At 46.6% G+C, this 20070-nt stretch overlaps 1 protein-coding gene and 2 non-coding genes across 3 annotated transcripts in view; 1 reads left to right on the top strand and 2 right to left on the bottom strand.

Annotated features, from left to right (window-relative positions):
* The window catches only part of BICRAL (BICRA like chromatin remodeling complex associated protein), a 106490-nt gene extending 86641 nt beyond the window's left edge, over window positions 1-19849 (bottom strand). Inside the window, exon 1 of the mRNA XM_024983694.2 lies at window positions 19818-19849. The gene's annotated coding sequence lies outside the window, so the exon portion shown is untranslated. The remainder of the gene's footprint in view (window positions 1-19817) is intronic.
* On the bottom strand, window positions 12149-12208 carry MIR12009 (microRNA mir-12009). The gene has a single exon (NR_162346.1). It is a non-coding gene; the product is annotated as a microRNA mir-12009 (primary transcript).
* TRNAC-GCA (transfer RNA cysteine (anticodon GCA)) lies at window positions 18100-18171 on the top strand. Its single transcript has one exon. It is a non-coding gene; the product is annotated as a tRNA-Cys (tRNA).
* Window positions 19850-20070: the final 221 nt, after the last annotated feature.

Genomic DNA, 20070 nt, shown 5'->3' with positions numbered 1-20070 from the left:
TCAAGTGGTTGGGTAGGTTCATGCCCATTATAAATTCACAGATTGGCTTTCGAGTACAAATCATTCTGGCGTAACCTCCATTTCATTTCCACTGCCCTCGGCCAAGCCCTGTCATTCATCCAGTGACCCACTGCAGGAGCCTCCCCATGGCACTCATCCTGCCTCAATCCATCCTCTTCAACTTCTCTTCCTAAAACACAAAGCACCCGATGCCTTGCTCCCTGCTCAAAACCTCTGATGGTTCCTGGTGCCTTGGGAATAACTGCAGGCTCCAGCCCCATCTTCCACCACACACCTCGACACCTCTCCTGACTCCTTCTTGCTGCCTGGCGTTACCCCAAGCTCCTCAAGTGCAACTGGTGTCTGCCCTGCTCGGTGCCAGTTCTGCCCTTGCTGGCGCGCTTTCCTCTGGGCACCTGCTCCGCCCGCTTTCTCTCAGTCCACTCCTCTCTCTGCCCTCCTCTCTCTTCTCTTTGTACTTCCATGGTATTCCTCTCTCTCCTTTATAACCCACACTGGGGTTGACCTGACTTATAATTAATTGTCTTCTTGTCTATCTCTGGATCGTGAGCCTCAAGGAGACTAGGCTTTGTTCATTTTTCTCTTCCCTTCGTCTCAAGGCCGAAAAAAGCATCTTGCATAAACACTTTAACATTCATTGCATGTTTTCTGTATCCAGGCACCTGGCTGATGTTGGAGGTAGCAGGCACTCAACAAATGGCCACCAAATCAATGACAGTCAGTCAGGTGGCAGGAACAAGTTTCCCCTGGATCTGATGATGGTCAGGAGAGGTGTCCACCTAGCCTCTGCAGGTGCAGAGCTGAAAAAGCAGTCAGACTCCTGGTGACGTCCGTCATGCAGCAATGAATGAATGAATCTCAGCCTAACTTTTTTTTCTTTTAAATAAAAATCGAGGTGTGATTTCTCATATCCTGATAAACTAACATGCCACTTTCCTTTCTTCTCTTTCTCCCTCTTTCTGCAGTTGCAATTATGACTCACAGGTACCTTATGGAATGCATAGGATTAGGTTATCCTATGCATATTAGATTGTTATCCTAATGCAAGCTTTAGGATAACAACTTCTGGAGAATGGGGATGGGGGTGACCCTCCAGTTACCTAGTTTATATGGTTTAGAATAAGGGCACATGGCTCAACCCACCAGTGACTTCAGTGTCCTTTCAAAAGAGTCAGCAGCTACCTGCAAAGGAAGGATTTGAATCCATCCATCCAGAATTTGGTCCTGATTTGTCCACTGATAATCCGTCTCCTGTCCCCAGCTCTCCCTCTCCCTCCCAGAGTTGTGGGAAGGACTCAGCTCTGGGCAGACCTGAGATGGGCAGGTCTGTCCTAAAGATCCAAAGATCATAGCAGAGAACATAACACAGTCATTCCTAATGCAATGGGTCAAAAAGTATCTGGAATTAATCAGTAAAAGACAAAAAAAAAAAAAAAAAGAGCATGTTTTCTCCTCTTTTTAAACAGAAGTGAAGATTTCTACCCTCTAAATTTCTATCTTCCAGAGGTTATATGCTAAATGAATGTTGCCTCAAATCAAGGCTTCCCTACAGGTTCTAACAAGGCATCCAAGCATATTGCACAGAGCCTTGACCATCTCCCTCATTGCGGGCAGATTCTTCACTGTCTGAGCCACCAGGTTAGCCCTGCTCCTGACAGTCTTTAGAGCTGCATACACAGAGCACCAGGAATCACCAACCTGCAGAACCTGGGAACTCTCACGGTGACTTTTGTTTTCTGGGAAAATCGCAACTTTGTCAAGAGGTCATCTTTCTTGGCTTATCTTCACAATCCAGAGTTTTACTCAAACTTCACCTCTCACTTTGTGGTCATTCTTCACACAAAAACCAACTTTTTATTACTTTAAGAGAATTGTGCTCTCAAGACAAAGATAGTGGAGAACAGGGAAGCCTGGTGTGCTATAGTCCATAGGGTTGCAAACAGTTGGACACCACTCAGCAACTGAACAATGACAAGACAAAGAACAGGGCTTCCCTAGTGGCTCAGGGGTAAAGAAACTACCTGCCAAAGCAGGAGCCTCTGGTTCGATCCCTGGGCTGAGGAGATCCCCTGGAGTAAGAAATGGCAACCTGCTCCAGTATTCCTGCCTGGAAAATCCCATGGACAGAGGAGCTTGGCGGGCTACAGTCCATGGGGTCACAGAGTTGGACAGGACTGAGCATGCATGCATGCTGTAAAGCACAGGAAGCTCAGCTCAGGGTTCTGTGATGACCTAAAGGGGTGAGATGGGGGGTAGGGTGGAAGGGAGGTCCAAAAGGGAAGGGATATATGTGTACTATAGCTGATTCACTTCACTGTACAGAGAAACTAACACAACATTGTAAAGCAATTATATTCCATCCCCCCTGGCCCCACCCCGCCAAAAAAAAAAACAAACCAAAAACGACAAAGATTAGAAAACCTCACAAGCTCCGTAGAATGCAGAGGGAGGGTAGGAGGCGTGGCTCCCTCAGAAGCTAAATCACTGTCTCTCTCCACCCACAGGCCTGGGATGTGCTCAGATCAGTGCCTCAGCAAATTAATTGGGAAAGGAGTACATCGAGGCTGTACATTGTTACCCTGCTTAACTTAACTTATATGCAGAGTATATCATGCAAAATACCAGGCTGGATAAAGCACAAGCTGGAGTCAAGATTGCCGGGAGAAATATCAATAACCTCAGATGTGCAGATGACACCACCCTTATTGCAGAAAGTGAAGAGGAACTAAAGAGCCTCTTGATGAAAGTGAAAGAGGAGAGTGAAAAAGCTGGCATAAAACTCAACATTCACAAAACTAAGATCATGGCATCCAGTCCCATCACTTCATGGCAAATAGAAGGGGAAAAGTGGAAACAGTGACAGATTTTATTTTCTTGGGCTCCAAAATCACTGTGGACAGTGATTGCAGCCATGAAATTAAAAGATGCTCCTTGGAAGAAAAGCTATGACAAACACAGACAGCATATTAAAGAGCTACTACTACTACTACTACTACTACTACTACTACTACTACTACTAAGTCGCTTCAGTCGTGTCCGACTCTGTGCAACCACACAGATGGCAGCCCACCAGGCTCCGCTATCCCTGGGATTCTCCAGGCAAGAACACTGGAGTGGGTTGCCATTTCCTTCTCCAATGCATGAAAGTGAAAAGTGAAAGGGAAGTCGCTCAGTCGCGTCGGACTCTTTGAGACCCCATGGACTGCAGTCTACCAGGCTCCTCTGTCCATGGGATTTTCCAGGCAAGAGTACTGGAGTGGGTTGCCATTGCCTTCTCCTATTAAAGAGCTGCTGCTGCTGCTGCATTTGCTGACAAAGGTCCATATAGTCAAAGCTATGGTTTTTCCAGTAGTCATGTATGGACGTGAAAGTTGGACCATAAAGAAGGCTGAGCGCTAAAGAATTGATGCTTTTGAACTGTGATGTTGGAGAAGACTCTTGAGAGTCCCTTGGACTGTAAGGAGATCAAACCAGTCAATCCTAAAGGAAATTAACCCTGAATGTCCACTGGAAGAACCAATGCTGAAGCTGAAACTCTAATATTTTGGCCACATTATGTGAAGAACTGATTCATTGGAAAAGACTCTGATGCTGGGAAAGATTGAGGGCAAAAGGAGAAGGGGACCAGGGAGGATGAGATGGTTGGATGGCATCAGGCATCACTGACTCAATGGACATGAGTTTGGGCAAACTCCAGGAGACAGTGAAGGACAAGGAAGACTGCTGTGCTGCATTTCAGGGGGTCGCAAAGTCAGGCACGATTTATTGACTGAACAACGGTAACAACAAATTTCAAATTACCACAGGTTAGGGACCACTGGATCCCTCCTGGAGAGCAGAACTCACACTTGTCAAACACACGTGCCTTATCTGGTAGCTCCCATCACACACCCATGGTCCTGAACAGTAGGTGCCATTGTTTCCATGTCCAAGTTGGCATCTTTCACATTTTGTAAGCAAACATGCATTATCCTGAGAAATGAAGGAGGAGGAAGTATCTGCAGCACAAAAGGATTCCGACTGTGCAGCCACATTTCCGGACTGCTGCCACATCCTAATGACACATGACATCCCTTTATCCATGTCAACGAGCACATCTCAGAACCATAATGTGCAAAGCATCATCACCAAACCCTTTTTTCCAAACTTTTTTGACCATAAACTCTAAAAAGAAATACATTTTATCCTGCAAGTAACACATATGTATATGTAAAATATATATGTATACTATAAGCTTACTTATGCAATACATTGCACTGTGACATTTTCCATTTTATTTCGTCTTTTTTTTAATGCAGACCTCTATCCACTAAACAGATTTCATGACCTTATTATGTTGGAACTTGCAATTTGAAAGCATATGATATTTCACAGAAAAGTGGTGCTTTGTAGAAAATAATAAAATTCTATCTAAAGGAGAGAAACTTTCAACTTCTAGGCAGAAAAGTTGAAGAGGAATAATATTTTTGCTTCTTTTAACTTTCAACTGCCAGGACATTTTAAAAGCATTTTATCTCAGCAAATGAGCATTTCTACAAAAACCCATCTCAAAACATTGTGGATCATTATTCCCCTTATACTGAAGAAGAAAAAAATGGAGGTTGAAAAGGTATTGACCTCACCCACCCACCTTCCATGTGCAGTGTTTAAAAATGCACATCTGTTTGGGAATTAAAATTTGGCTGTATCTTCTGGGACTTCCCTGGTGGTACAGTGAAGAGGAAACTGCCTGCCGATACAGGGGACACAGGTTGGATCCTTGGTCTGGGAAGATCCCACATGCTCAAGAGCAACTGAGCCCGGGCGCCACAACTGCTGAACCCGCCTGTGCTCTGCAACAAGAGAAGCCACCACAATAAGCCATGTACCCAACAAAGAGTAGCGCCTGCTGACCACACCCAGAGAGAGCCTGTGCACAGCAAGGAAGCCCAGCCCAGCCAAAAACAAATAAATAGATTTTAAAAATAAAATCTGGCTGTATCTTGTAAAGAATTTTGAAGTTGTGCTGCTTGAAATTATTACCCTCCCGGCAAGGTGACTGTGAAGATTAAATGAGATAATACGAGGGAAGGCTCCTGCTGTCCTTCGGGTTCTTGGGTTATCTTTTCCTGGACGTGCCTGAACTCTGTGTGACCTGGGAGCTCATTCACTGAACACCTGCCCTGCTGGGTGACAGAGGACAGAGGATCCCACAAGGAGTTTACTGGTTCCATTAGTAACAATAAATATCATTACAAACTAGGATTCTGGAGTGTCTGGGCTGAGTATGTCAATTATTCCTCCAACAGATAATTACAGTGAGCTTTCCACGCCAGGCATGATCTGCCCATGTGCAGAGACTATGGGGTGTAAAAAAAAAAAAACAGGAGACACAACTACAGCCCTCATGGCGCCTGCAGTCAAATAAGATCTTAGAGGTTGTGAAAATACTTCACGTTCCATTAATGTTACATCGCCTGTTCCCTTATCTGTAAAGTGAAGTAAGATTAGATCAGTGGTTCTCAAAACTGAAGATTTCACAGATAAAAAAGGCTTTCATAAAAGAAACTGAAAAAAAAAGCAAATGATCTCACAATTCTATAAACTGAATGAATCATCACTTAAAAAAAAATTACATAGCCTCATTTTTCCCTTTTACTATATAAGCCAGTTTTTGTCCTAGAATTTGAGGATCCCTCAGGACTTGCCCAGCTCTGACTTTGTAGAATTCTTTGGTTTTCTTTTGCAGCAACTACTTACATGTAAAGTGAAAAGTGAAAGGGTTAGTCACTCAGTCGTGTCTGACCTTTTGCAACTCCATGAACTGCCAAGTTCCTCTGTCCACGGGATTTCCCAGGCAAGAATACTGGAGTGGGTTGCCATTTGCTTCTCCTGGGGATCTTCCCAACCCAGGGATTGAACTCGGGTCACCTGCACTGCAGGCAGATTCTTTACCATCTGAGCCACTAGGGAAGTTCTATTTACATGTAAATTCTACCCATACATCCCCCAGAATTGCAGACAGGCCAGACAGCTGTCCCTAGGAGAATCATTACAGGGTCCTTTATGAGAAAATCTTAGTACACACAACAAATTCTGGCTCTACCCTTGACCCTGAGTGCTGAAAAGTGCAAAGGGACCAAGTGCTGGTGACTGGAAGGCAGAAGGGAACAATTGTTGAGGAGCCACCACAGGCCTAGCCCAATACTTGGTGCTTTCCCACCCTCTACTTTAACATCACAACCATTCCAGGAGAAATATATCTTCCTCTTTATCTCAACCTTTCAGTTGGAGGAAACTGAGTTCAGAGAAATTAAGTATCATGCCCAATGTCACATAGCAAGTAATCAGAATTTAAACTCAGATCTACTTATTGCCACAATCACACCTCCCTGGCAGGAAGAAACATCAAAAACAGAATGAATGCAGAAAGGCTTTAAGAGATTTATGTGACTTTTGACATGAGAGAAATTTGAAACTACGTTAAAAAACTCAAACCTTTGGAAGGAATGTAAATTGGTGCAGTCGCCATGGAAAACAGAATAGAGGTGCCTCAAAAGACTAAAACTGCAACTACTATATGACCCAGCAATACTACTCCTAGGGATACGTCTGAAAAAAAGAGATCATTAACTTATAAGATACGTGCGCTCAAATGATGTTTATAACAGCATTATTTATAATAACCAAGATGTGGAAGTAATCTAAGCGTCCGTCAACAGACGAATGGATAAGAAGATGTGATAAACACACGTACACACGTGGGTACGTGCACATACAATGAAATACTACTCAGCCATAAAAAAGAATAAAATTTTGCTATTTTCAACAACATGAAAGAACTTGGAGGGTATTATGCTTAGTGAAGTAAGTCAGACAGAGAAAGACAAATAGTGCATGGCATCACTTATATATGAAATCTAAAAAAATAAACTGGGGAATATAACAGAACAGACTCACTAGAGAACAAACTAGTAGTTACCAATGGGGCGAAGGGGGTAGGGAGGGGCAAGACACGGTAGGAGGTTAAGGGGCATGAACTACCATGTATAAAATAAATAAGCCACAAGGATATCTTATACATCCCAGAAAATACAACCAATGTTTTATAATAACTATATATGGAATATAATCTTTAAAAACTGCAAATCAATACGTTGTACACCTGAAATCTATATATTATACAGTACTATACCTTGATAAGAAAAAAAAGACAATTCAGATAGCTTACTAAATATAACACTCTATTTTAGAGTCAGCAGGTTGGTACCTCTTTAACTAGGTCTCTTTCCTGATCAGCTTAGCAAACATCTTCTCTGCCTCCGGACTCCTTCTATTCTTTACCCTAGGAACGAGAACAGCAAGCCCCCGACCCACTTCCATTCACACTCCTAGGAGAAGCTTTGCTTCTGGCCCAACTCTCCATCCATCCTTATTCAATTTAACAAGCCTTTATTAACATGTATCAGGTGTTGTGTTAGGCACAGAATAAAACACATCCCTCCTTGAAGGAGCCCAAGCTATAGAGTGGATACCTAAAAATACAGGCAGGATACTGACTTTACACCTGGACACTCACCCAGAGCCAAAGGAGGGGAGGATCCAGGTAGGCTTCCTGGAAGAGGAGATGTGTAAAACAGCTCTGTGGGAGACAGGTGCCCTGTCACACAGAGAAGAAAAGGCACAAGACTGCAGGCAGTGGAACAAGGGAGCAGGAAGCAGGTCCCATGTGGACCCATCAGCTCTCTCTCCAAACCCGTTCGTCCCGGCACCACGCCCATTACAGACCCAGCTCCCCAGCCGGGACCTTCCACAACTCCTTGCCCTCCTCTAGCCCTTACCTCCAGTGAATCCCTGAGTCCTGTCTAGTCCCCTTCTAAGTCTCTCAGACATCTCCCCTTCCTTCTCTATCCTCACTCCCTTCACGGCAGCCCAGCACCACCATTTCTCCTTGGCTCCTGCAGCAGCCTCCAAATGGACATCACTTTACTTTTGCTCCATTGAATTCACTCAGCGCAGAGCATCTAGACTGAATCTCTAAGGCGGGGGCCGGGGGAGGGTAGCCACAGGTTGGCGGGAACCACCTGATACTGTCATCATCCTGCTTAAGTCCTTCACTAGATCCTAGTGCCTTCCTGATTAAGACAAGCCCCCTAACAGGATTTACAAGACCCTTGGCGGTCTGGCCTCTGCTCACCTTCCTAACCTCATCTCTGATCTTCAGTTCCTCATAAGCTGTGGCTTATGAGCCTGGTTGCCCAGTACCACCACCTGGGGAGCTTTAAAAAAAAACCCAACATCACAGTCCCACTCCCAGACACTGTGACTGAATTACTCAGGGGAAGACCCCGAGCATTCGGGGATTCTAAAGCTCCCCTTGTGATATTAGTGTGCAGCCACGGCTGAGAACACTGCACTAGTCCAACACATCTGACAGGTTCCCCGGGGAAGCCCAGTCTCTGCCATCAGAGGCCCTGGAGCTATCCTGGCTTGAGGCCAGGGTCTTTCTGTCTCATTCACTGCAGTATTTCCTGCACCCAGAACAGTACCTGAGCAATTCTGCTTTCTCCCTTCACCTGGTCTGATGACACTCATTCTTTAAGATCCAGCTTAGACTTCCTAACAGACACCCCCTCCCTTGATGCCCCTGTTCTGGGGCAGGTGATCCTCTGTGAGCTCAGCGCCTAGATTTCTCCCAGTATAGCATCTATCCCCCACCTGGTGATCGTCTGCATCCCACAGGTCCTCTGTAAGCTCTGAGGGTGACCTGTCTGTGTGTTCATCAGTATAGCACCTCCACCCCCGGGAAGTGCCTAGCACAGAGTCAGGGCTGATTTAATAAGTGTGGCAGGAATAAGTGGAAGTGAAGGAGCACAAGTGTGGGTGTAACGGCAGAGAATGGTATGACTGGGGTGATAGCAATGGTGGGAGATGAGCGGGAGAGGCATGCTGGGGACAGGTCGTGAGGGGCCAGGCGTCCTCACCAAAGACTCTGAACAGCATCAGACAACTGAGAGCCAGGGCAAACTTTAGGTAAAGTAACACAAACAACTTGAATTTTAGGGCAGTGAGTGGCTGAGGCACGGAGCAGCGGGGGAGGTCAGGGAGGCCCAGTGGTCAGGGACCAGATGGGGATCTAGAGCAATAGCCCACCCGGAAGAAGATGAGGAGGGGGCTCAGGCCTGAAGACAGGGGGCTGGCTGAGACAAAAGACCCAGAGAGAGAGGGAGGGAATCGAGAGTGTTTGGAGGCTTGGTGGCCCCGTAAGGAGGAATGAGGCTCTGTGGATGACTGATTTCCTGTTCAGAAGACTACAACTGTGGTGTGACGATTGTGACCAGATGCAGTATCATAACCAGACAGGGGTATGAAAAGAACCTGATGGCCTCCATTCAAGTCTTTTTTTCTCGATTTTTTTGGTTTGGTTTGATATGGACCATTTTTTAAAAGTCTTTACTGAATTTGTTACAATATTGCTTCTGTTTTATGTTTTGGTTTCTTGGCCAAGAGGCATGTGGGATCATAGCTCCCTGACCAGGGATGGAATCCACACCCCTGGCACTGGAAGGCAAAGCCCCAACCTCTGGACCGCCAGGGAAGTCCCACCTCGATTCAAGTCTTAGCGTCACCTCTTACTCGCTCTCCGTCCTAAGGAAGTCACCTTCACCTCATTCCTTCACCTGCTCAATGTGGGTAACAAGTAGTACCTATATCACAGGGATGTTGTGAAGGCTGAAAGGAGTAATAGGTGTACATGCTTAGCCATTGCCTGGCACAAGTACACACCATATGAGAGTTCACAAAATTATTTATATACAATGTGCCGTATTATCTGCTAAGAGTTACGATCTGCCAACAATTCCCCCCGCTCCTCTGAAGACCTGTGCTCCACCCATCAAAAGGTGGAGTCTGTTTCTCCTTGTCTTGAATCTGGGCAGCTTTGTGATGTGCTTTGATCAAATGAAGTGACATTGTACCAATTCCGGCTCAAGCCTGAAGAGACCTGGTGGCACCTACTTTTGGCCCTTGGGAAGCCAGCCACCATGCAAAGCTGGAGCCCAATAGCAATGTTAGGAAGGAGACTGAAGCAGGAGACAGGCTGGGTGGAGGGGACGAGGTGCAGTAAGGCTGCAGACATATGAGAGAGGCTGACTTGGAGGCTCCAGACCCAGTTCAGCCCACAGAATTGTGAGAAATAAGTTACTGCTATTTCAAACCAGTAAGTTTTGGGTTCGTTTCCTACACAGAAATAAACTGAAACTTATGTACCGAAGAAAAAGGACATCACTGGGACAATAAGGACTTCCTTTGAAGCCATCTTAAAATAGGTATTTTGGACAGCAGAAATATGGAGACATAGAAATATCAAGAAAAGTGTTGGAAGTCCAAGTTTGGGCTCAGGAGAGAAGCAGGAGGAGCCAGCATAAGGACAGGACTCGGTGCCCTGGGAGGAGGAGGGGAGCTCACCAGCGGAGGTGAGAGGAACTAGAAACTGGTACCAAGACAGAAATCTGGCCCCGTGGATACTTAGGGGACAGGTGGAGAGAAGCTGGTAAAGAAGATGAAGAACAGTGATCAGGGATGGAGAGAGAGCACACAGAACCAGGGAGCTGTACTCTGAGAAGGGGTTATCCAGTGCTGAGACTGGTTATCCAGTGCTGAGAGCTACAAAGAACAACGGACTTGAACATTAGGAGGGAATGGGGATTTCCCACTGAAGTAGCAGAGGCAGAAATCAGGTGATAAGGGATTAAGGAGGGAATAAGATTGAGAATCTGAACACAGCAAACGTAGATGACTGTTCTTAAAAGTCTGTCGTTACAGTTGAACCCAGAGAAACAGAGACTAGATTGGCAGCTGCCAGGGGTGGGATGGGAGATGGACAAAGGTGGTCAAAAGATACAAACTTCCAGGCACTTCCCTGGTGGTAAAGTGGATAGGAGTCCGCCTGCTGATGCAGGAGACACAGGTTGAATCCCTGGTCTGGAAAGATTCCCCAGCTATGGGGCAACTAAGCCCGTGGGCCACAACTACGGAGCCTGTGCACCTAGAGCCTGTGTCCTTCAATAAGAGAAGCCACCACAATGAGAAGCCCATGCACCGAAAGAATGAGTAGCCCCAGTTCCCTGCAACTAGAGAAAGCACAGAAATGAAGACCCAACGCAGCCAGAAATAAACAGAAAGTTACCAACTTTCAGTTACAAGATGAGTAAGTTCTGGAAATGTAACATACAGCATGTTGACTACAGTTAACAATGTTGTAGTTGAGTCCCTAAGTCAGGTCAGACTCTTTTTCGATCTGTGGACTGTAGCCCACTAGGCCAAGTCCCTGGCATTGGCAAGCGGGTTTTTTTTTACTACTGAGCCACCAGGGAAGCCCCACAGTTAACAATCCACGCGTCCACAGTGGCTCAGTCATATATATAGTAAAAGAAGGACTGATCCTTCCATCATGAAAGTCTGATGCTGAAGCTGAAGATCCAATACTCTGGCTATCTGATGCGAAGAGCTGACTCACTGGAAAACACTTTGATGCTGGGAGAGATTGAGGGCAAGAGAAGAAAGGGGCGAAAGAGGATGATATGGTTGGATGGCATCACCGACTGAGTGGACATGAATTTGAGCTAACTCAAGGAGAGTGAAGGACAGGGGAGCCTGGCATGCTGCAGTCCCTGGGGTTGCAAAGAGTTGGACATGACTTAACAACTGAACAACAACAACAAATACAAATATAAACACACACACACACACAAGTCAAATCATCACAATGAGTCCCCTAAACTCACACAATATATCTCAAGAAAGCCAGGAAAAAAATAAACCCAATTACCTCTCCCACAAAATTTATTTTAAAAAGTTGAATAAAATAAAAAGTCTATTAATAGGGACTTCCCTGGTGGTCCAGTGGTTAAGAATCTGCCTTCCAATGCAGGGGATACAGGTTCGATCCCTGGTTGGGGAGCCAAGATCCCACATGCTGCAAGGCAACTAAGCCTGTACCTACACTCCACAACAAAGAGCCCAAACAATGCCATTAAGACCTGAGGCAGCCTAGTAAGTAAATAAATACATTTTTAAAAATTTACTTATAAATATTTTAAGAATATATATATTTTAAAAAGTCTACTGACAAAAGAGGGAAAAAAGAACAAGCAAGTTCCCTCCACTCAAAAAGAAAACTGTTTTAAGTGGAGGGAACTTGCTTGTTCAGAAGAGAAACCAAAGAAGAAGCATTAAAGATCCTGAAGAGAGGATGGGGGTGGCTCAAGGTTCCAGGAAATGGGAGGGACGCAGATCAGGTGGAGGTGTTGGCCTTGAAGAAGGGGAAGAGGCAAAGGGGTGGATCTTCACGGAGAGGTTATAAGAGGGAGGTGAGGTGAGATTCTTCTCTGGGGGCCTTGCTGTCCCTGGGACTCTCCAGGCAAGAAGACTAGAGTAGGTGGCCATGCCCTTTTCCAGGGGATCTTCCCAACCCAGGTCTCCAGCATTGTGGGCAGATACTTTATTGTCTGAGCCACCAGGGAAGCCCAAGAATACTAGAGTGGGTAGCCTATCCCTTCTCCAGGGGAACTTCAGACCCAGGAATCAAACCGGAGTCTCCTGCATTGTAGGCGGATTCTTTACCAGCTGAGCTATCAGGAAGCCCCCGAGAAGAGTAGGTTAAGGTCATCTGCTGACAGGTAGTGTGGGTCTTCGAAGACTGACATAAGTTTCTGAAGATTTTGGAGGGAATGCAGGAGGGGCCACAGGAGTCAAGCTTCCAGACCTTTCTAGTGAAGCCCCGCCACAGGAATTCCTGCCTTCTGAGGCTCAGGCTCTCCATGCCAGCCTCTCTCCTCTACCCTGCCCCTAGCCGTGCTCCATCCCCTGAGTCAGTGTCTGGCCTAGATGGCCCCCTGGAAGGTTGCTCCTTCATTCTCAAGTATTTGCTGACTATCCACACCACCAGCCCTGCCTCTCTGGACAACACACTCTCTCTCTTCCCACAAGGCATCCAAACGTTCCCCCTACTTTTCAGATCCCTTGTGCCTCTTTCCTTTCACACCCAGCAGAGGACCCCGCTGCCCACTCACAGACAGCACAGACACCGTCAGACTCATCAAACATGCAAGTTTACCTACAACTGCACCCTCTCCCCGGAGAAGGCAATGGCACCCCACTCCAGTACTCCTGCCTGGAAAATCCCACGGGTGGAGGAGCCTGGTAGGCTGCAGTCCATGGGGTCGCTAAGAGTCGGACACGACTGAGCGACTTCACTTTCACGCATTGGAGAAGGAAATGGCAACCCACTCCAGTGTTCTCGCCTGGAGAATCCCAGGGATGGGGGAGCCTGGTGGGCTGCTGTCTATGAGGTCACACAGAGTCAGACACGACTGAGGTGACTTAGCAGCCAGTATTCTTGCCTGGAGAATCCCAGGGACGGCGGAGCCTGGTGGGCTGCCGTCTATGGGGTCGCACAGAGTCAGACACAACTGAAGTGACTTAGCAGCAGCAGCAGCAGCAGCAGCACCCTCTCCCACTGACACATCAACTTAAAACTGCCGTTTGATTAGCAGGTCTTGGCCAACATTTTAAAATACAATAAAAAGAATAGAAAATAGCATCTACTGTATATCCCAAGAGTATTTGCTGTTTCTTAAAGCTTGTGTTTCAATTATGCATCTGTTACTGTGAGTTGAGAGCAAAAGGTTTGCATATGTTTGAAAACTTTCACAATAAAAAGTTAATACAATAGCACTGCCATAGAGAAAGCTGTCCTTCCCTTTATCCATGGCTAATCCTCACACCGGTGTTTTGTGTCCCATCTCCTCCAGTCATTTCAGGGCCCTTAGGTTATGTCTTCTTTTTTCCTGTAAAAACCAGAAATACCTCATTGGCCTCCCCGCACTGCCTATTTATTCCCTCCTCCCTCCTCACAAACTTCTCCAAAGAGTTATATGGATTCGGCATCTGCTCCCGCCTCTCCCTCACACCTAACCCCTGCGGCCTCATGCCCCCAGCCCTCCTGGACACAGCTCTCCACAAAGTGACCAGTGACCCCTGAGTCCACATACCTAGAGGACACCTTCCAGGGTTCACTGACTCCATGTTCATTCCTGTTCCTCCTTCCAGCCAGAGCTCAACCCTGCCTGCTCCGGAAGACTTCGCTGACCTCCCAACAAGGTCAAACCTCCCATGAGGGGCACCCACTGTTCCTCTGTCCTTCCTAACAGTTGTCAATTGTCACTGTTACGATTTCACATTTGTGTAATTATCTGCCCCAGATTAGGCCTCCTCAAGGAGGAAAGGGACTCTGCCTATCTTGACGCACTTGGCAGCCGGAGAACCTCCCTGGCTCAGTGCTGGGCGTGGATCCATAAGCAGCAGCAGCCCCTGTGCTAGGTCTTAGGGGTACAATGAGGAAGGGACATCCTAGAAAGTGACAGGAGCTGAGGAGGTGAAGAAAGCCAGGGGCAGAGGAGGAAGGCAGAAGCTGCTCCCATTCTGCTTCCCAGACCAAGGTGGAGCCTTTTCCAGAATAGCACGTGCCTGCACGGCTGACACCCCTCACTGGCTTTGTGTCAGAAGTCAGCCACCCAGACTGGAAAATTGGCTATATATTTCATACCTGACACGCAGAACTTGTAGTGAATCCTTTTAATCCACTACACATTCAATATTTGCTGAAAGATGAATAGGTGACACCTACTTCTGGAATCCAGCTAGTAGAAAACAGAGCCTGGATTTGTTTATTTGCCCAGGAATGGCCTGCACAGGGTTCCTGATAAACACCAGAGAACACAAAAGGCCTCATTCTTTGCTATCTGACCACACCCAAAGACGGTTTTATTGTGTTACCTGCTTTCATTCCTCAGTTACTGATTTTCTGTGGCTTATCACTACACAAATATTCTCTTAAGGATGTTAAAAGATCAAATAAATACAACAAGTATTTAAAATGACAAACATAGTATGCAGATGCAACCAGAAACTTCAACCTGTGGGAAACTCTATTAAACAAATGACCATTTTTCTCAACAAAACATTTGAGAGAGAGAGGGGAAGGATTTAAAAGTGATTAAAGAGACATATTAACTAGGCTCACTGTATAGAACTTGTTTGGATCCTTATTCACATAAAGTAATTTTAAAAAGGAAATTATAATCAGAGAAATGTGAATATTGGTTTGGATCAGTGGTTCCCCTAACAGCCTGAAACTCAGATAGTAATGGAGAAACAGTCGCCACTTTTTTGGACTGTGGCTCAGCAGTAAAAGAATCTGCCTGCAATGCAGGAGACTTGCAGGAGACTTGCAGGAGATGCAAGTTCGATCCCTGGGTTGGGAAGATCCCCTGGAGGAGGAAATGGCAACCCACTCCAGCATCCTTGTCTGGAAAATCCAAAGGACAGAGGAGCCTGGTGGGCTACAGTCCATAAGGTTGGAAAGAATTGAACACGACTGAGTGACTAAACAACAACAAATAGTATTGTAGTTATGTTTTTAAAAAGACAGCCTTAATCTATTTGAGAGACATATTGAAATATTTGTGGATTGTAAAATATTAAATAATATAAAGTTTGGGATTCATTTTAAAATAAGCAAGTTAGAACCGGAAATGGAACAACTGATAGGTTTAAAATTGGGAAAAGAAAAAAAATAAATAAATAAAATTGGGAAAAGAATATGACAAGGCTGTATATTGTCACCCTGCTTATTTAATTTATATGCACAGTACATCATGAGAAATGCTTGGCTGGATGAATCACAAGCTGTAATCAAGACTGCCAGGAGAAATATCAGCAACCTTAGATATGCAGATGATGCCACTCTAATGGTAGAAAGTGAAGAGGAACTAAAAAGCCTCTTGATGAAGGTGAAAGAGGAAAGTGAAAACGCTGGCTTGAAACTCAACATTAAAAAACTAAGATCATGGCATCCAGTCCTATCACTTCATGGCAAATAGAAAGGGAAAAAGTGGAAGCAGTGACAGATTTTATTTTCTTGGGCTGCAAAATCACTGCAAATGGTGACTGCAGCCACGAAATTAAAAGATGCTTGCTCCTTGGAAGAGAGCTATGACAAACGTAGGCAGCATATTAAAAAGCAGAGACATCACTTTGCTGACAAAGGTCCATATAGTCAAAGCTGTGGCTTTTCCAGTGGTCATGTACAGATGTGAGAGTTCGATCGTAAAGAAGGTAGAGAGCCAAAGAATTGATGCTTTTGAACTGTGGTGCTGGAGAAGACTCTTCAGAGTCCCTTGGACAGAAAGGAGATCAATCCTGAATACTGATCCTAAAGGAAAATCAACCCTGAACATTCACTGGAAGGACTACTGCTAAAGCTGAAGCTCTAATACTTTTTCCACCTGATGTGAAGAACTGACTCACTGGAAAAGATCCTGATGCTGGGAAAGACTGAAGGCAAAAGGAGAAAGAGATAACAGAGGATGAAGTGATTAAATAGCATCACTATCTCAATAGACATGGATTTGAGCAAACCCTGGGAAATATCGGAGGACAGAGGAGTGTGGCATGCTGCAGTCCATGAGGTCACAGAGAATCAGACACGACTTAGCAACTGAATAACAACAACAAAAAATCAGAGTAAGGTGGGGTGGGAAAGTGGCTAGGGTTTTAGAAGAAACAGGACTGCCAGTTGTGAATTGCTGAAGTTGGGTGATAGGTACGTGTAAACACTCTCCTCTCTACTTTTTAAATGTTCAAAAAATTAAAAAACGTATCTAACAAATAGAACCATTAAAGCATCTAAATTTTTGTTAAATAATTTTTAAAGTCTGGAACACATTACAATTCTTTCACTTTCCAAGACGTCTAATGGACAGCAGTTCTTCGATTCACAAGCTTTGTAAAGTATCCTTGAAAGCGGGATCCAGAACTCATGGGCAGCTTGCCTTCTGCCACATTTCCACTGTAAAGCATTACCCTGTTTCCTTCCATCAGAACAGGCATGTCCTTCTGAGGAGCTGGGGCCCTTTCAAGGATGCACACTGAATCAACTGCCCTCAAACGTCATAAAGAAGACACATATACAGCCTGTCAATGCCTTCCTACTTTTGAAATGTAGCTTTAAACCTATGTCTTGACTGGTACCTCCCTGGCTTGCAGCTGTGCTGGGGTCTGTCAAGAACTGTCAAGCCGGACCGCCTTCATGATACAGTGGTTGAGAATCACGTGGGACAGAGGTTCATTCCCTGGTCTGGGAAGATCCCACATACCACAGAGCACCAAGCCCGTGTGCCACAACTACTGAGCCTGTGCTTTAGAGCCTGAGGGCTGCAACTGCTGAAGCCTGGGCACACCCACAGCCCATGCTCCACAACAGGAGCCACCAGAAGCCACGCACTGCAACAAAGAGTAGCTCCCACGGCAACTAGAGAAAGCCCGAGTGCAGCAACGAAGACCCAGCGCAATCAAAAATAAATGATAAATACATTATACATTACAAAAAAGAACAGTCAAGCCAGTGCTTCACAATGACCAGACTTCTGACCCCTGTCCATTCCCACTGGGGCCTCACATTAGTCTTTGAAGGCACCTCCCACACACTGATGGCAACCCACTCCAGTACTCTTGCTGGAAAATCCCACGGATGGAGGAGCCTGGTAGGCTACAGTCTGTGGGGTTGCAAAGAGTAGGACAAGACTGAGCGACTTCACTTTCTTTCTTTCTTTCTTTCTTTCCCACACCCTGGGTCTGCAGGGTGACCCATTCATTCTTGCCCTTTACTGCCCCTTTCTCATTAAAGTCTGAACTAACCAACTTAAAATACTTGGAAACTTCCAAAATCTATTGGACCCTATCCCCAAACCGCTCACTGGGCATAAGTGAAGTTCTTCAAAGGGTTTAATGGCTTTCCATTCCACTTCAGATACAGACAACACTATCCCCTACCCCCAGGGTCACTGTAGCTAATTAAAAAACGTTGTCTCACTCCTGTTGCAACACCCAAGCCCAATAAACCTTGTTTGCTACAAACTTCTTTAACTGGAGACAGGACAGACTGTATTGCTGAAATACTTAGGTGAGGTAGGTCAGATTTTTCTCCCTAGCAAAATAAACTTCCTCTAAACCTTCCCTAAACCTTCCCTAGGGGCTTCCCGGATGGCTCAGACGGTAAAGCGTCTGCCTGCAATGCGGGAGACCCAGGTTCGATCCCTGGGTTGGGAAGATCCCCTGGAGAAGGAAATGGCAACCCACTCCAGTACTCTTGTCTGGAAAATTCCGTGGACTAAGGAGCCTGGTAGGCTACAGTCCATGGGGTCGCAAAGAGTCGGAAACGACTGAGCGACTTCACTTCAAACCTTCCCTGGTTAAATCAATTTTTCACAAAATAAATCAGCAATTGCATTCCCCCATATGACCCAAAGACAAGATAACCAGTTATATTTCGTTCACCAGCCTTGAAAACATACTTCACACACACAAAAAAATCTCCATCTATCTTGTCCATGAAACAAAGCAAATTAAAATTTATCATATATACTACAAGCGCAAGCACAAGATGTTTTCAGCAACGTCATTTCGATCAGGTGCATGTCTACAAACACACAATAATTATAATTCCATCCCCGAGTGGAATTTGCCAAACAGTGTGACCTGCGCTGACTTTCAGCGGAGAAACTCGGGAATTTATGTTTGGTTTTCCTTTTAAATGAGAAGGAAAGGAGGAGAGTGGGTATTGAAAAAGTGGGAGAGGAATCTTAATCCTCTCATTTCCTCCCATTTTTTTCTGCATCAAAATGCAGGTATATCAGTACCATTTCAAGTGACAGTTTCTCGGGCAGTTAACTACCCCGACAGAGGTTGGAAACCGGGGGTGGAGATAAGGGTGGAACCGGCGATAGTAAGGACGGGCAGGGTCAGAGGCCCCGGCGCTCAGCGGAGCACGCGAGGTGCCCCGCGCCGGCTGCCGGCCGCGCCCGGGTTCTCGCCCAGCCCGCTGTTCTGGGTTTTGCCAGCGATTGCGCCGTCCAGGCTGCCCACTCACACCTCTGGCTGGTCCCGACTTTAGGGGAGGCTCATTTACTTCCGGTGATAAATCCCTCCCATCACCTCTAAAAATAATGTAACATTTCCCCCATCACTTTCCTAACCACCGACGGCCCCACAGACTGCCGCGGAGTCCGGGGCTGGGGTTTCAGCACCCCGCGCGGTCAGCAGCGGCCAGCTGTGCAGGGAGTGACGGCCCAGGGGGGTTAGGGCGTGGGAGGAAGAGGGAGGGGGTGTGGAGTCTCACCCTCCCCCCGCCCCCACTCCCCACCCCTTCGACTGCAGCGATTGGCAAAAAAAAAAAAAACAAAACAAATAGTAATCTGTTTTTAGACTCCTCCAGGGCCCCCTGGACCCGGCTGCAGTGAGGACCTCAGTCTCTCCCGTACGTGCCCTTCGCCTTCTCCCGCCCGGGTAACTGCCTTAGGGAATCCAGGAGCCCCAGGCCACGCGGAACTGCAGCGGCGCGGGGGTGGGTAGGAGGGTTTAGGGGCGGCAAGAATGGGTTGGGGGAAGGGATGGTGGAAGGAAAAAGAAAAAAAAAAACCAAGAGACATGCAAGCGGCTCCCTAGCCAGCTGTTCCAGCTGCCGCTTCCACCCGCGCCGGCCGGGCGGTGTAATATTCACCCCCCCTCCATCTTTCTCACCACTACCTGTCCCCCCCACCCACCCACCACACGCACACATTCCCCCCACCAGTTGCGGATCTCCGGCCTGTAAGGGGGTAGTAGGGAGGAGCTGGGGGGGAGGGGGAGTCCTGCGAGTTTCTAACCTTGTTCTTATAAACAAACCCACATGTGCAGCTGCCGCTGCTGCAACTCACCCCACAATCCCGGATATAAGTCCTGCCCCTTTAAGAAGAAAAAAAGCTTCCCCCGCCTGCCTCCCACCCCACCCATCCACAAGGACCTTTGTCTCCCCACCCCCTCTGTCAGTCGGCCCCGCCCCACATCCCCGCCCCCTCCAGTGCAGAGGAACCAATGGGCGAAGAAAATAAGGCCGGGATCTGACGTCAGCATGCCCGGCCAATCACAGGGCGCGTTGGTGGGAGGCCTCGCGAAAGGGCGCGCCCGGAG

This window comes from Bos taurus, chromosome 23 (genome assembly GCF_002263795.3).
Source record: "Bos taurus isolate L1 Dominette 01449 registration number 42190680 breed Hereford chromosome 23, ARS-UCD2.0, whole genome shotgun sequence".
Lineage (NCBI taxonomy): Eukaryota > Metazoa > Chordata > Mammalia > Artiodactyla > Bovidae > Bos > Bos taurus.
This window is presented reverse-complemented; position numbering and strand designations above follow the sequence as displayed.